A 13,442-nucleotide genomic window follows, 5' to 3' on the forward strand; every position below is an offset into this window, starting at 1 on the left:
TTTGTTAAGAATCTTGTGTGCATCCCTGCCATGTATTTTGTTGTCTTGTTTGGGTGCTATAGCATGTTCATCTCATTGCATTTAGATGCCTACTTGCTGTAAATCGCAGACCGGTGTCATTTTTGAATCGCTTGCCATTTCCAAACCGTAACTTCGATTCCAGCGTTCTTTATATCGTTTTCAAGCGATTTCATCTCATCTTTCCAGTGGCACACTTGGATTTCCAAGTTGAGGACAGGTTCTTGAATTTCCTGTCATATCTTGCATTTTGCATCCCGCATCGCATTCCGCATAGCATATCATCATTGCATCATATTGCTTGGTCTTGCACGTGGTTGATTGTATCCTTGTTGCTTGTTTGTCTTGTTTGGGTAGAGACGGGAGACGAGTTCGCTAACAAGGATCCCGTTGAGTTTGCTTTCGAGGATCCAGTCAACTCTGACAACTGTGCAGGCAGGATGATCATACCCTCGAAATCACTACTATCTTTGCTATGCTAGTTTGCTCGCTCTTTTGCTATGCCATTGCTACGATGCCTACCACTTGCTTTCAAGCTTCCCAAATTGCCATGTCAAACCTCTAACCCACCATGTCCTAGCAAACCATTGATTGGCTATGTTACCGCTTTGCTCAGCCCCTCTTATAGCGTTGCTAGTTGCAGGTGAAGATTGAAGGTCGTTCCTTGTTGGAACCTTTATTTACTTGTTGGGATATCATTATATTATCTTGCTATCTTAATGCATCTATATACTTGGTAAAGGGTGGAAGGCTCGGCCTCTCGCCTAGTGTTTTGTTCCACTCTTGCCACCCTAGTTTCCGTCATATCGATGTTATGTTCCCGGATTTTGCGTTCCTTACGCGGTTGGGTTATAATGGGAACGCCTTGATATTTCGCCTTGATTAAAGCTTTTCCAGCAATGCCCAACATTGGTCTTACCATTTTCCACCTAGCCTCTTTTTCCCTTGGGTTTCCGGAGCCCGAGGGTCATCTTATTTTAACCCCCCCCCCCCAGGCCAGTGCTCCTCTGAGTGTTGGTCCGACCGAGTAGACTGCGGGGCCACCTCGGGGCAACTTGAGGGTTGGTTTTACTCGTAGGATGTCTCATCTAAGTGTGCCCTGAGAACGAGATATGTGCAGCTCCTATCGAGATTTGTCGGCACATTCGGGCGGTGTTGCTAGTCTTGTTTTAACCTGTCGAAGTGTCTTGAGTAACCGAGATACCAAGTCTGATCGAAACGTCTTGGGAGGAGGTCTATTCCTTCATTGACCGTGAGAGCTTGTCATGGGCTAAGTTGGGACTCCCCTGCAGGGATTGAACTTTCGAAAGCCGTGCCCGCGGTTATGGGCAGATGGGAATTTGTTAATGTCCGGTTGTAGATAACTTGAACCTTAACTTAACTAAAATGAATCAACTGAGTGTGTTACCGTGATGGCCTCTTCTCGGCGGAGTCTGGGGAGTGGACACGGTGTGGGGTAATATTTGCGCAGGTTGTCCTCTAGTTTCTCGCTCGTGCTTTGCCCCCTCTTCTTGCTCTCTTTTGCAAATAAGTTAGCCACCATATATGCTAGTCGCTTGCTGCAGCTCCACATATTTTTACCTTGCCTTACCTATAAGCTTAAATAGTCTTGAGCGCGAGGGTGCGAGATTGCTGAGTCCCTGTGGCTCACAGATTACTATTACACCAGATGCAGGGCCTGATGATTCCGCTCCAGGAGACGCGTATGAGCTCAAGTGGGAGTTCGACGAAGACTCTCAACGTTACTATGTTTCTTTTCCCGATGATCAGTAGTGGTGCCCAGTTGGGGGTGATTAGGACCGTGTCGCATGTTGGGTTATCTTTTATTTTGGTGCCGTAGTCGGGCCATGAGTGTTTGGATGATGTAATGTTATTTATGTACTTGATTGACGTGGCGAGTGTAAGCCAACTATGTTATCTCCCCCTTATGATTTATATTACATGGGATGTTGTGAAGATTGCCTAACTTGCGACATATGCCTTCAATGCGATTATGCCTCTAAGTCGTGCCTCGACACGTGGGAGATATAGTCGCATCGAGGGTGTTACAGAGGGCCCGGTCAGGGTCCTCCGATTGTGGAGGTGGGCTGTTGACCTCCCTTATAGCTTTTCGCAGTTCCTGCCATGAAACAACAAGGTGAGTATTTATGACGAAGAATGCGGGAAGGTTGGGACTAAAAAGTGATAGCTCACCCAGTTGGAGGGTTGTACATGGAGAATCCATCCCATGGCTTAAGACGGATGAACTCCTCTTCCTCTCCCTTGAACAAATCAGACAGAATTTTTGCTAGAGCAGCAACTGAGTCCGGTCCCTTACGCCCGTAGCGGATGGCATCATCTTCCCGTTAAAGTGCCACATGGGGTGCCCTCGATATTGAAGTGGCTGCACCCCCCGCATTATACATATTGACATAACCTCGATTATTGTCAGTCCTGATTGAGGCAGCACTTTTATCCGGCCCATCAGGTAAAGGACTTCTCTGTTATCTTCCTCTTGAGGGCTCTGTGGGCGCCAGCTTCGGCGTTTCTTCAAAGGGGCATTATCGAACTCGGGAAGACCCATCCGAATAGGATCTGGAAGGGGGACATCCTCCATGTAAAACTACTCCGAAGGCCAGTCTTCGGACGTCTTCTTCGGGGTACCGGACAGGTATCCGGTCCCGGTGATGCGCCATATTTTGGCTCCGCCCACTTGATATATTGACCCCTTCTGTGTACGTGGCACTAGGCAGAATAGCCTCTTCCATAGCTCGAAATGAGCTTCGCAGCCCAGAAACAGCTCACAAAGGGTAACATAACCAGCGATGTGTAATATGGAAGTGGGGGTGAAATTATGCAACTGGAGGCCATAAAACTCTAGGATCCCACGGAGGAATGGATGGATTGGAAATCCAAGTCCCCTTAGTAAATGAGGGACAAGGCATACCCGCTCCCCCTTGGAGGGATTGGGGAAGCTCTCCGCTTGCTCCCCGCCATTATATGTGGCGAGCCCGGCTTGAACGGGGACCATATGCGCTGGAGGGAGAAATCCCTGGGTCTGTAACTCTACTAATTGGGTGTGTGGGACGGAACACTTCTCCCAATCACCGGGCTTAGGGCTACGGGAGCGAGAGGAGGAGCTGCGATGGCCGGCCATGTTGGAATGGATTCTTCCGAGCGCGCTCCGATGGATACTGGCTGTGGGAGGATGGTGTGGTCTGGATCTAAGAATCCTCGTCTCTTTAATAGACAGTTTATTTACATGGCTAGGGTGGAAAATGTGAAAATGCCCTGGCTCCTCGCATTCGCTCGACACATGGAAGATAGCCCTTACTGGGCGCGGAAGCCAAGAAGTGCAACATTTATGGGGAGCCGGACACTACTCAGCAGTTATTCAGAATTTGGAGAAGAACCCGCCTTGCAATGCCGAAGACAATTTGCACGCCAGACTCATCGTCATTGAAGCCTGGTTCGGGGGCTACTGAGGGAGTCCTGGATTTGGGGGTCTCCTGACAGTCGGACTATATCCTTTCGCCGGACTGTTGGACTATGAAGATACAAGATTGAAGACTTCTTCCCGTGTCCGGATGGGACTCTCCTTGGCGTGGAAGGCAAGCTTGGCAATACGGATATGTAGATCTCCTTCCTTGAAACGGACTCTATGTAACCCTAGCCCCCTCCAGTGTCTATATAAACCGAAGGGTTTAGTTCGTAGGACAACAACAATCATACCATAGGCTAGCTTCTAGGGTTTAGCCTCTATGATCTCGTGATAGATCAACTCTTGTAATACTCATATCATCAAGATCAATCAAGCAGGAAGTAGGGTATTACCTCCATCGAGAGGGCCCGAACATGGGTAAACATCGTGCCTCCCGCCTCCTGTTACGAACCGCCTTAGACGCACAGTTCGGGACCCCCTACTTGAGATCCACCGGTTTTGACACCGACATAGGCCACATTATATTAATGCACACACCAAATTACAGCATGCATGGCACCTCTTAGAAGAATTGCAGAGATAGCACAAAGGGGTTTACAGGGAGGAAGTATTGGATTAGAATCACTTCTGCATTACAAAGATAATCTCACTTATTTTTATGTTTTCATGCATGTCAGGTATTGAACATTATCAAAATGAATATGAGAATGGGCGCACGAGAGGAATATTACGGAAAAATCCACTGGCTAACAAACTTGGCATGGTGGAGGATGGCCTATCTTATTCACCCATCAAGGTGCATGCTCTAACTTGGCAAGGTTGTATTGGTCGCACATATTTTGCATCTGACCTCTTGCATTACTTCTACTTTGTTACACCATCTGCTTAGTTTAAGCATCATATATGAGTATATGCCATACCTATCCATTTTTTGTACCTATTCCATGTGTCTCCATACTATGTTTTTCCAGTCAAATGTTGTTCTTTCGTAATACATGTCCAAAAGGAAGAGGGTAAGTGCAGATCCTCAAGGAGTACAAACTAGGTATTTGGAAAAGGTAGTGATACCTGTTAAATCAAATAGATCAGCAGCCACAGAAAACACAGGCCCAACTGTACCAGACTTTACCCCTGCTCCAGTGGCCAAACCCCTATTAGAACTGCTGAGAGCCCAGCGTCAGGTACTGTCTATGATATCAATTCAAAATTTGAACTCCTAAATTTCTACATGTGCCTTACCTTCTCTCTTGTATGAAAGCTAATTTCAGATGAATCTCCTTGCTCAAAGGATCATAGGATCTCACGACAATACTGGGCTCTGTATTGCTCTTGTCGGTACCTCTTGCCCTTTGCTAGCATACTTACACTCATTGCTATTTGATTATGTAGCATCACTGTAAATGTTCGCTTCTTTATCCTCCCTTTGCTTGAAATTATAATATCTATATTTACTCTTAGATAAATGTAGAATTAACACAATGGTTATGAAGTTTTGGATTGCTCATGTAAGTACCTGTTGTCATGTACTCCCTCTGTATCGAATTAATTGTTGATTAATTGGATGTATTTGGAACTTAATATTGCTAGATACATCCATTTCAGCGACAAGTAATAACGGACGGTGATGGTATTACTGTACATGCATCGCGAGATAGTTGATTGTCTAGCATTACTCTCCATCTTATCTGCCCTGCCCTCCACTTTCTCCAAATTGTCATATCTACATTTACTATTACCAAAATGTTGAATAAAGCCAATGCCACTGCACACGTTGATGTCTGCATTCCTCTTGTTAGTACCTTTTGCCTTGTAACGTTGTACTTAATTAGTTGCTATTTGATTATGTATCATCAGTCTGCACCTGAGCTTCATTATCCTATATTTCTTCCAATATTATTTGATCTATATTTACTCTTTGCAAAATGTAGAATAATGTAACGCTTATAAAGAATTTTCTTTGTGGAATTTATTGAATTATCCTTCCATCAACATGGAGAAGGGCTTTGTCCAGCCCGTGTTAACATGTAATGTAAGTTCATCCTTCTCAAGCCTTCAATTTTTTTTCTAGTATAGATTTGGATAGGCATCATTTCCCCCACTGCTGTTTACATCTGATTGGATGTTTGCAAAAACTACCGGTTTTAAATTATAGTTGTAAAAACATGTTCCTTATGTAGAACAGATCCATTATTTGCTTATATAATTGTGAAACCAGTTACGTGTCTCCTTGTTTCTCTTTCAGAGTCGTATCTCTTATGCCAGGTGGGACTTTAGGAAAGATAGTGAGCCAAACCATCTTGAGGAGAGCGAGATGACCCCAAGGTCCTGTCTTGATGAAGATAGTGAGTTGAAGCTACTCACCAGCAGGCGTGAGACAACCTCTGTGCAGTCACTGCCTCAATCAGTTTGACTTCTTCAGTCTCAACTTAAAGTGGAAAGGCTTGCTTCAGCTCAGCTCCGACTTAAAGCCAAAGATGTAATGAAGATGTTAGGGGACTGCCTTGCGCACTATGGTGCCATACAGCTAGGGATGAAGCATCTGTCATTGACAAAACTGAGGTCTCATCAGCTTGTTCGGCTGCTTGCGGGCCCGACCTTGCCAGGTCTATTGCCTTCTGAAGTGCTCTCAGTTTTGTATATTCTTTTGTCGGCGCGTTTATATGCACTAGTGGCGACCATTGATGCCCAGTGTATGTAATTCGCAATCATGTTGCGCTTTATGATCACCGGTAGCGAACTTTGATTCCTAGTGGATGTAACAGGTCGTAATTTCTTTATTGTATAGTCTAGCTTTATTCTTTGGTCGGTATGTTGTAATATAGGCCGGAAGGTTCAGTGGATCTTAGTGTTGTCGGTCTTTAGGCTGGCCCGTTACTCATATGGGCCAAAACATGGGCCTATAATCATCTTGGGCCATTAGCAGGTCTAAACCTATATTTACTGTAGTGACACTCGGCCTCCTACGGGCCATAGAAACAATGGGCCTTCTACGGGTCGTAGAAACAATGGGCCTTCTACAGGCCGTAGAAACAATGGGCCTTATATGGGCCATATGATCGATTGGCCAAATATGGGCCAAAAGCAGACGCATTATGGCCGTAAACGGGCTAGAGTTGGAGTCGTTCGTTCATGGGCCGACCATAATGGGCCGTCGTTAATAGGCTGTATTTGATGATGCTATGAAAATGGACCAACATATTAACGGGCCACAAATGGGCCGACTGTAACCACGGGCTGAATTTGGCCCACAAGCAGAAAATTGCAGTAACAGGCCGTAAGTAACCGAATGCTGGAAATGAGCCCAAGAATAAATGGGCCCTGAGAAGGCCGAAAGATAACATGGGCTGCAAACGACCCAATGGATTAATGGGTCGTTAATGGGTATAAAGTGATACACTGTTCATTACGGGCCAGTTTCACCACGGGCCGTTAATGGGCCAAGAGTTACAAAGGGCCTCATATGGGCCGAAAGATGTCATGGGCCATACATGGGCCAGAACTTAAAATGGGCTGGAATCATATTGGACGGCCCAGATGACGCTATTGGGCCTAATTCGGATAGGTCGTAACGGGCCTCGGGTTAGCGAGCTATAAATGGGCTATATGCGAACAAGCCATTAACAGGCTTTCCTTGGGCCGGCCCGCCACCTTTTGACCAAGTCAAACGGGCCGGCCTTTCAACAGGAATGGTCCATTGTTCAGACGTGCCACATGTTGACGTATCATAGGCGCCTTCGGTCCAATGAGTGGATGACATCTATCCCAACGGTGAGCCGACACGTGTTTCCTCCAGCCAATGATGATTGTACACGTGGAAAATCCCCACTGGTCGGGGCTGTTAGCGGGTTATCGGATCCAAAACCGGACCCGATAGCTTAACGATGTTCCATTACGGTGGATGCCACATGTCGGTCACCCTTGACGAAAGCACTTCTGTGACGCATGATTAATCATCATGGAAGTGGACAGTTCCGTGATGATAATTTTGGTAATGTCATGGAACACTTCTATGACAGCACAGGTATGACTACCTTGATTCTGTCATAAAATCGTCATGGATGTACATGCATGACAAAAAATGTGACCTACTGTGACAAACATGTATCATCACGAAAGTGTATTTTTTGTAGTGTTGATGACCCATAAGTATATGCGATCGATTGTAGCTCTTTTCGATAAGTAAGAGTGTCGACCCAACGAGGAGCAGAAGGAAATGACAAGTAGTTTTTAACAAGGTAATGTCTGCAAGTGCTGAAATTGTAAGTAACAGAGTAGTTTGATAGCAAGATAATTTGTAACGATCAAGCAACGATGATAGTAGCAAAAGTGCAGCAAGGTAGCCCAATCCTTCTGAGGCAAAGGACAGGCCAAAACGGTCTCTTATAGTAAGCAAAGCGTTCTAGAGGGTACACGGGAATTTCATCTAGTCACTTTCATCATGTTGATTCGATTCATGTTCGCTACTTTGATAATTTGATATTTGGGTGGACAGGTGCTTAGGTGATGTTCTTACTTGAACAAACCTCCTACTTATGATTAACCCCCTCGCAAGCATCCGTAACTACGAGAAAAGTATTAAGGATAAATCCTAACCATAGCATTAAACTTTTGGATCCAATCGGCCCCTTATGGAATAGTGCATAAACTAGCGTTTAAGCTTCTGTCACTCTCGCAACCCATCATATAATAACTACTCCACAATCAATTCCCTTAGGCCAAAATATGGTGAAGTGTCATGTAGTCGACGTTCACATGACACCACTAAGGGAATCACAACATACATACTATCAAAATATCGAACACATATCAAGTTCACATGATTACTTTCAACATGATTTCTCCCGTGACCTCAAGAACAAAAGTAAATACTCACAAGTGATAAACATGCTCAAGACCATAGGAGTATTAAATAGCATAATGGATCTTAACATATAATCTTCCACCAAATAAACCATATAGTAATCAACTACAAGATATAATCAACACTACTAGTCACCCACAAGCACCAATCTATAGTTCCGGTACAAAGATTGAACACAAGAGATGAACTAGGGTTTGAGAGGAGATGGTGCTATTGAAGATGTTGATGGAGATTGCCCTCCCCAAGATGGGAGATTTGTTGGTGATGATGATGACGATGATTTCCCCCTCTGGGAGGGAAGTCCCCCCGGCGGAATCGCATCGCCAGAGGGAAAAAGTGCTCCTGCTCAAGTTCCGCCTTGAGACAGCGGCGCCCAGTCCCGAAAGTCCTCTCTTGATTTTTTTCTAGATCAAAATGACTTATATACCAGAAGATGGACGCCTGAGGTGGGCCGAGGGGGCACAACCCACCAAGGCGCGCATGGGCTCCCTGGCATACCCAGGTGGGTTGTGCCCACCTGGTGGGCCCCCTCTGGTACTTATTGGCTGCAATATTCCTCATATATTCCATAAAAAATCACCGTAAAGTTTCAGCTTGTTTGGTGTTGTGCAGAATAGGTAACCCGGCATAGCTTTTCCAGGTCCAGATTTCCAGCTGCTGAAATTCTCCCTCTTTGTCTATACCTTGCATATTATGAGATAAAATGCATTAGAATTACTCCAAAAAGCATTATTATGCATAAAAACATCATAAATAACAGTAGAAAAATATGATGCAAAATGGACGTATCAATCGGCAGCCAACCAGCTGGGTCGGAACAGAGGAAACCACGTCGTGTTCATCGAGAGGCAAGCGGCTGGGTTGGAATGCGTCATATTCATTGGGAGCCAACCGACTTGGACGGAACAGCCCAAACCGGGTCATGTTCATTGACTCGGGGTCTCGCATCCTGTAAAATGGTGGAAACAAAGTTCTCTTTGACCGCCTACGGTCAAAATGGGGTCATGTCCATCCGGAGGGATCTTCCATACCACAAAACAGAAGAAACAGACTTCTCTCCAAGTGCGTATGGTCGAAATGGGGTCCTATTCATCGGGAGGGCTTTGGCGTACCGCTAAACAGAGGAATGACCTTCTCTCAACCACCTATGGTCGAAACAGGGTCCTGTTCATCGGAGGGGTGTGTGGCGTCCGCAAAACGGGACTCCACAGGCTACTGTTCATCCACCCTCCATGGGGTTTTGGTCATCCAGCGGCAACCGCATACTACCACGGGGTCCTGTTCATCCAGCACAACCGCGTACTACCACGGGGTCCTGTTCATCCAGCGGCAACTACCTACACACAGTCGGGGTCCTGTTCATCCAACCCCCACCGAGAATTGTTCATCCACAGCTAACCCAACCGGCTTGACTCACCACATCTCGACTCATTCTACGTATCGCGTGCGCGGCAGCAATGGGCTTTGTTCATCCAGAGGCAACCAAACCAGCTAGCTAAGTCTCGCACGGGGGTTCCGATCTGCTTCAGTAATTAAGCAGCAGCAGCGATCGATCGGGTTCAGTTAGCAGCGAAGGAGTCGATCGGGTTCAGTTAGCAGTGAAGGGATCGATCAATCGGCTTCAGTACGTACCAGCACGCGACCACTCGGGTTCAATAAAGTGAAATCCTCTCGCTCGGGATCAGTTATAGCAACACGGCTTGCACCACGTGCGCGTACGAGAGAAAAGCGCAAACCACAGTGCATCGCTCGGCCCCGACCAACCCACCGTAACCGGGAATTCCGCAAAAGTTTCCTCGCCCTCACTTCTACCATGATTTTTTATTTCATGGACGACCCAAAGAATGTCATGCAGCTGCGTCCCTGGCCCGCCCAAGATGAAAAGCCCATTTTCTGTCATGATTTTTTGTCATAGAAGTAGGATCCCACAACATCTATGATGATACGTGCTTTTGTCTCGTCATAGAAGTGTCATAAGCATGACAAAAAAAATCGTTCGGCCCATAATGTCACAGATGTGTCTTTTTTATAGTGTATGCTATTTTGTGTTATTTTGGGGGTAACTTATTAACCTAAATCCCAATGCTAGTTTTCGTTTTTCCCCAGTTTTGAGTTTTATAGAAAAGGAACATCAAACGGGTCCAAACGGAATAAAACTTTCGCGATGAATTTTATTGGACCAGAAGACATCCACGGAGCTTGGAGAGGGGACAGAAGAGTCCCTAGGGCTCCACAAGCCCTCAAGGCGCACCCTAGGGGGGCACCCCTGGCTTATGGGCCCCACGAGACTCCTCCAACCCTAATTTTTGCTCTATAAATTCCCAAATATTCCCAAATGACGAGAAGCGTCTACCAAAATACTTTTACGCTGCCGCAAGCCTCTATTCCCGTGAGGTCCCATCTTGAGGCCTTTTCTGGCACGCTGCCGGAGGGGGGTTCGATCACGGAGGGCATCTACATCAACTCTATTGCCCTTCTGATGAAGCGTGATTAGTTTACCATAGACCTACAGGTCCATAGCTACTAGCTAGATGGCTTCTTCTCTCTCTATGATCTTCAATACCATGTTCTCCTTTATGTTCTTGGAGTCCTATCCAATGTAATATTCTTTTTGCGGTGTGTTTGTTAAGAACCGATGAATTGTGGATTTATGATCAAATTATCTATGAATATTATTTGAGTCTTTTCTGAATTCTTATATGCATGATCAAATATCTTTGTTTTTCTCTTTGAATTATTGGTTTGGTTTGGCCAACTAGATTGGTTCTTCTTGTAATGGGAGAGGTGCTTAGTTTTGGGTTCAATCTTGCGGTGTCCTCACCCAGTCAAATAGTAGGGGTAGCGAGGCACGTATTGTATTGTTGCCATCAAGGGTAAAAAGACGGGGTTTTCATCATATTGCTTGAGTTTATCCCTCTACATCATGTCATCTTACTTAAGGCGTTCCTCCGTTCTTATGAACCTAATACTCTAGATGCATGCTGGATAGCGGTTGATGTGTGGAGTAATAGTAGTAGATGCAGGCAGGAATCGGTCTACTTGACACGGACGTGATGCATATATCATGATCAATGCCTTGGGTATCATCATAACTTTGCGATTTTCTATCAATTGCTCGACACTCATTTGTTCACCCATCATATTATTTTCTTTCAAGAGAGGAGCCTCTAGTGAAACCTATGGCCGTCGGGTCTATTTTCCATCATATATTTTCATATCTATAAACCAAAAAACCTAAAAATACTTTGCTGTAATTTATTTGTTTTTACTTTTTTTACGTTTTAGTAATATTTTGTATCTATCTCTATCAGATCTCATCCTTGCAAGTGACCATGAAGGGATTGACAACCCCTTTACCGCATTGGATGCAAGTGTTTGATTGTTTGTGCAGGTGCATAGATTGGAGACTTGCGTGTACCTCCTACTGGATTGATACCTTGGTTCTCAAAACTAAGGAAAATAATTATCTCTACTTTGCTGCATCACCCTTTCCTCTTCAATGGAAAAACCAACGCAAGCTCAAGAAGTAGCAGGAAGAATTTCTAGCGCTGTTGCCGGGGAGTTTCTACACCAAGCCTACCAAATACCCATCATAAACTCCCATCTCATGCATTACATTATTTTCCAGTTGCCTCTTGTTTTCCTCTCCCCCACTTCTAAAACATTTCTAGAAAAACACAAAAATATTTTCCTTTTTATTCGCCCTTCTTTCGTTCACCCTTATGTCTTACTTGGTTTGTTTGCTCGTTTACCTGGTATAATTGTGTGTTTATTGAAAATCAGAAGCAAAGAGTTTATGGATCCTCATCCACATGCTAATTCTTTTAACATATCCAACTATTATAAACCAATTGCTAGTGAGTTGAGTGCACTAGATTATCTTTATGAAGTTTTTCTCGAAATCCTTTAATCTGAAAATTGTGATGAAGTGCCTTATGAAGTGAATCATGATAGATCCTTGAGTAAAAAGCATGATTGCAATGATGTTATTCTAAATTCTATTAATGTCAATAGTGCTAATAATATGCCAAACCCTAAGCTTGGGGATGGTAATTTTGTTATGTCCATTACTTATTGTAATGATCATGATTGGGGTGATAATGCTTCTTATGATCTTCAAAATTTATTTAAGCCTCATGATAATAATGTTTGCTATAATATTGAAAGTGGGTTTGGAAGAGTGTCAACTTTAGGAAATAGTGATCCCACTACTTTGGAGATTGATCAATCTTATGAAATTTTTGACAAAAGTGGGCTTGGAGAAGTATCGACTTTATTCTATGTTAATCCCATTATTTTGGAAGAGTGTCAACTTTGCATGCATGTGGATTATGAAGAGAATATTTTATGTGATAGCTATATTGTTGAATTTGAATATGATCCCACATGTAATTATTATGAGAGAGGGGAATATTGTTGTAGAAATTTTCATGTTACTAAATTCCCTCTATTCATGTTGAGATTGTCAATGTTTTATTCTGCTTCCTTCCATATGCTAATTTTTGCTAGTTTTAAGAATTTGATTGCTCATAAAATGCCTATGCATATGTAACATCCCAAATTTTCAATTTGGAATGTTATACATAGGTCATCATATGCATATCATATTTTTAATTGCATTTTTGGTTTTTGATCCTAGAAATTCTAAGCAACTCAAGGACCCACGGAGAGAGTTGGGGATTTCATTTATTTTCATATTTGAATTTTCCTCAAATATTGAAAAGAGGATCAATTTGGTTCTAATTATTTTTCTCTCCGAAAATATTTCCAATACAAAATTAAAGAGAAGGGATAATATGACTTCTTCGAAATAAAATAAACATTGGAGGAAAAATATTTAAAATCAAATAAATATTTTATTTGGATTTTATTTGTTATTTTATTTGAATGAGAAAATATGCATTTTTCAAAATTTGCATTTTTAGGCCAAGAAAATGTTCACTATGTTCTAAATATTTTTATTTAGACGATGAAAATTGTTTTGGCATTTTTAGATTTTTTTTTTATATTTATTTAGGATTTTTTCCCTTTCGGTGGAATTGTTTAAGAAAAGACACCCGGACCGAACTGGGCCGAGGCCCAGCCGGCCCGCTCGCGCCACAGCCTCCCTCGCGCCGCGCCGTCGCCGGCACGAACACCGAG

The sequence above is a fragment of the Triticum dicoccoides genome, chromosome 4A, assembly GCF_002162155.2.
Source record: "Triticum dicoccoides isolate Atlit2015 ecotype Zavitan chromosome 4A, WEW_v2.0, whole genome shotgun sequence".
Taxonomy (NCBI): domain Eukaryota; kingdom Viridiplantae; phylum Streptophyta; class Magnoliopsida; order Poales; family Poaceae; genus Triticum; species Triticum dicoccoides.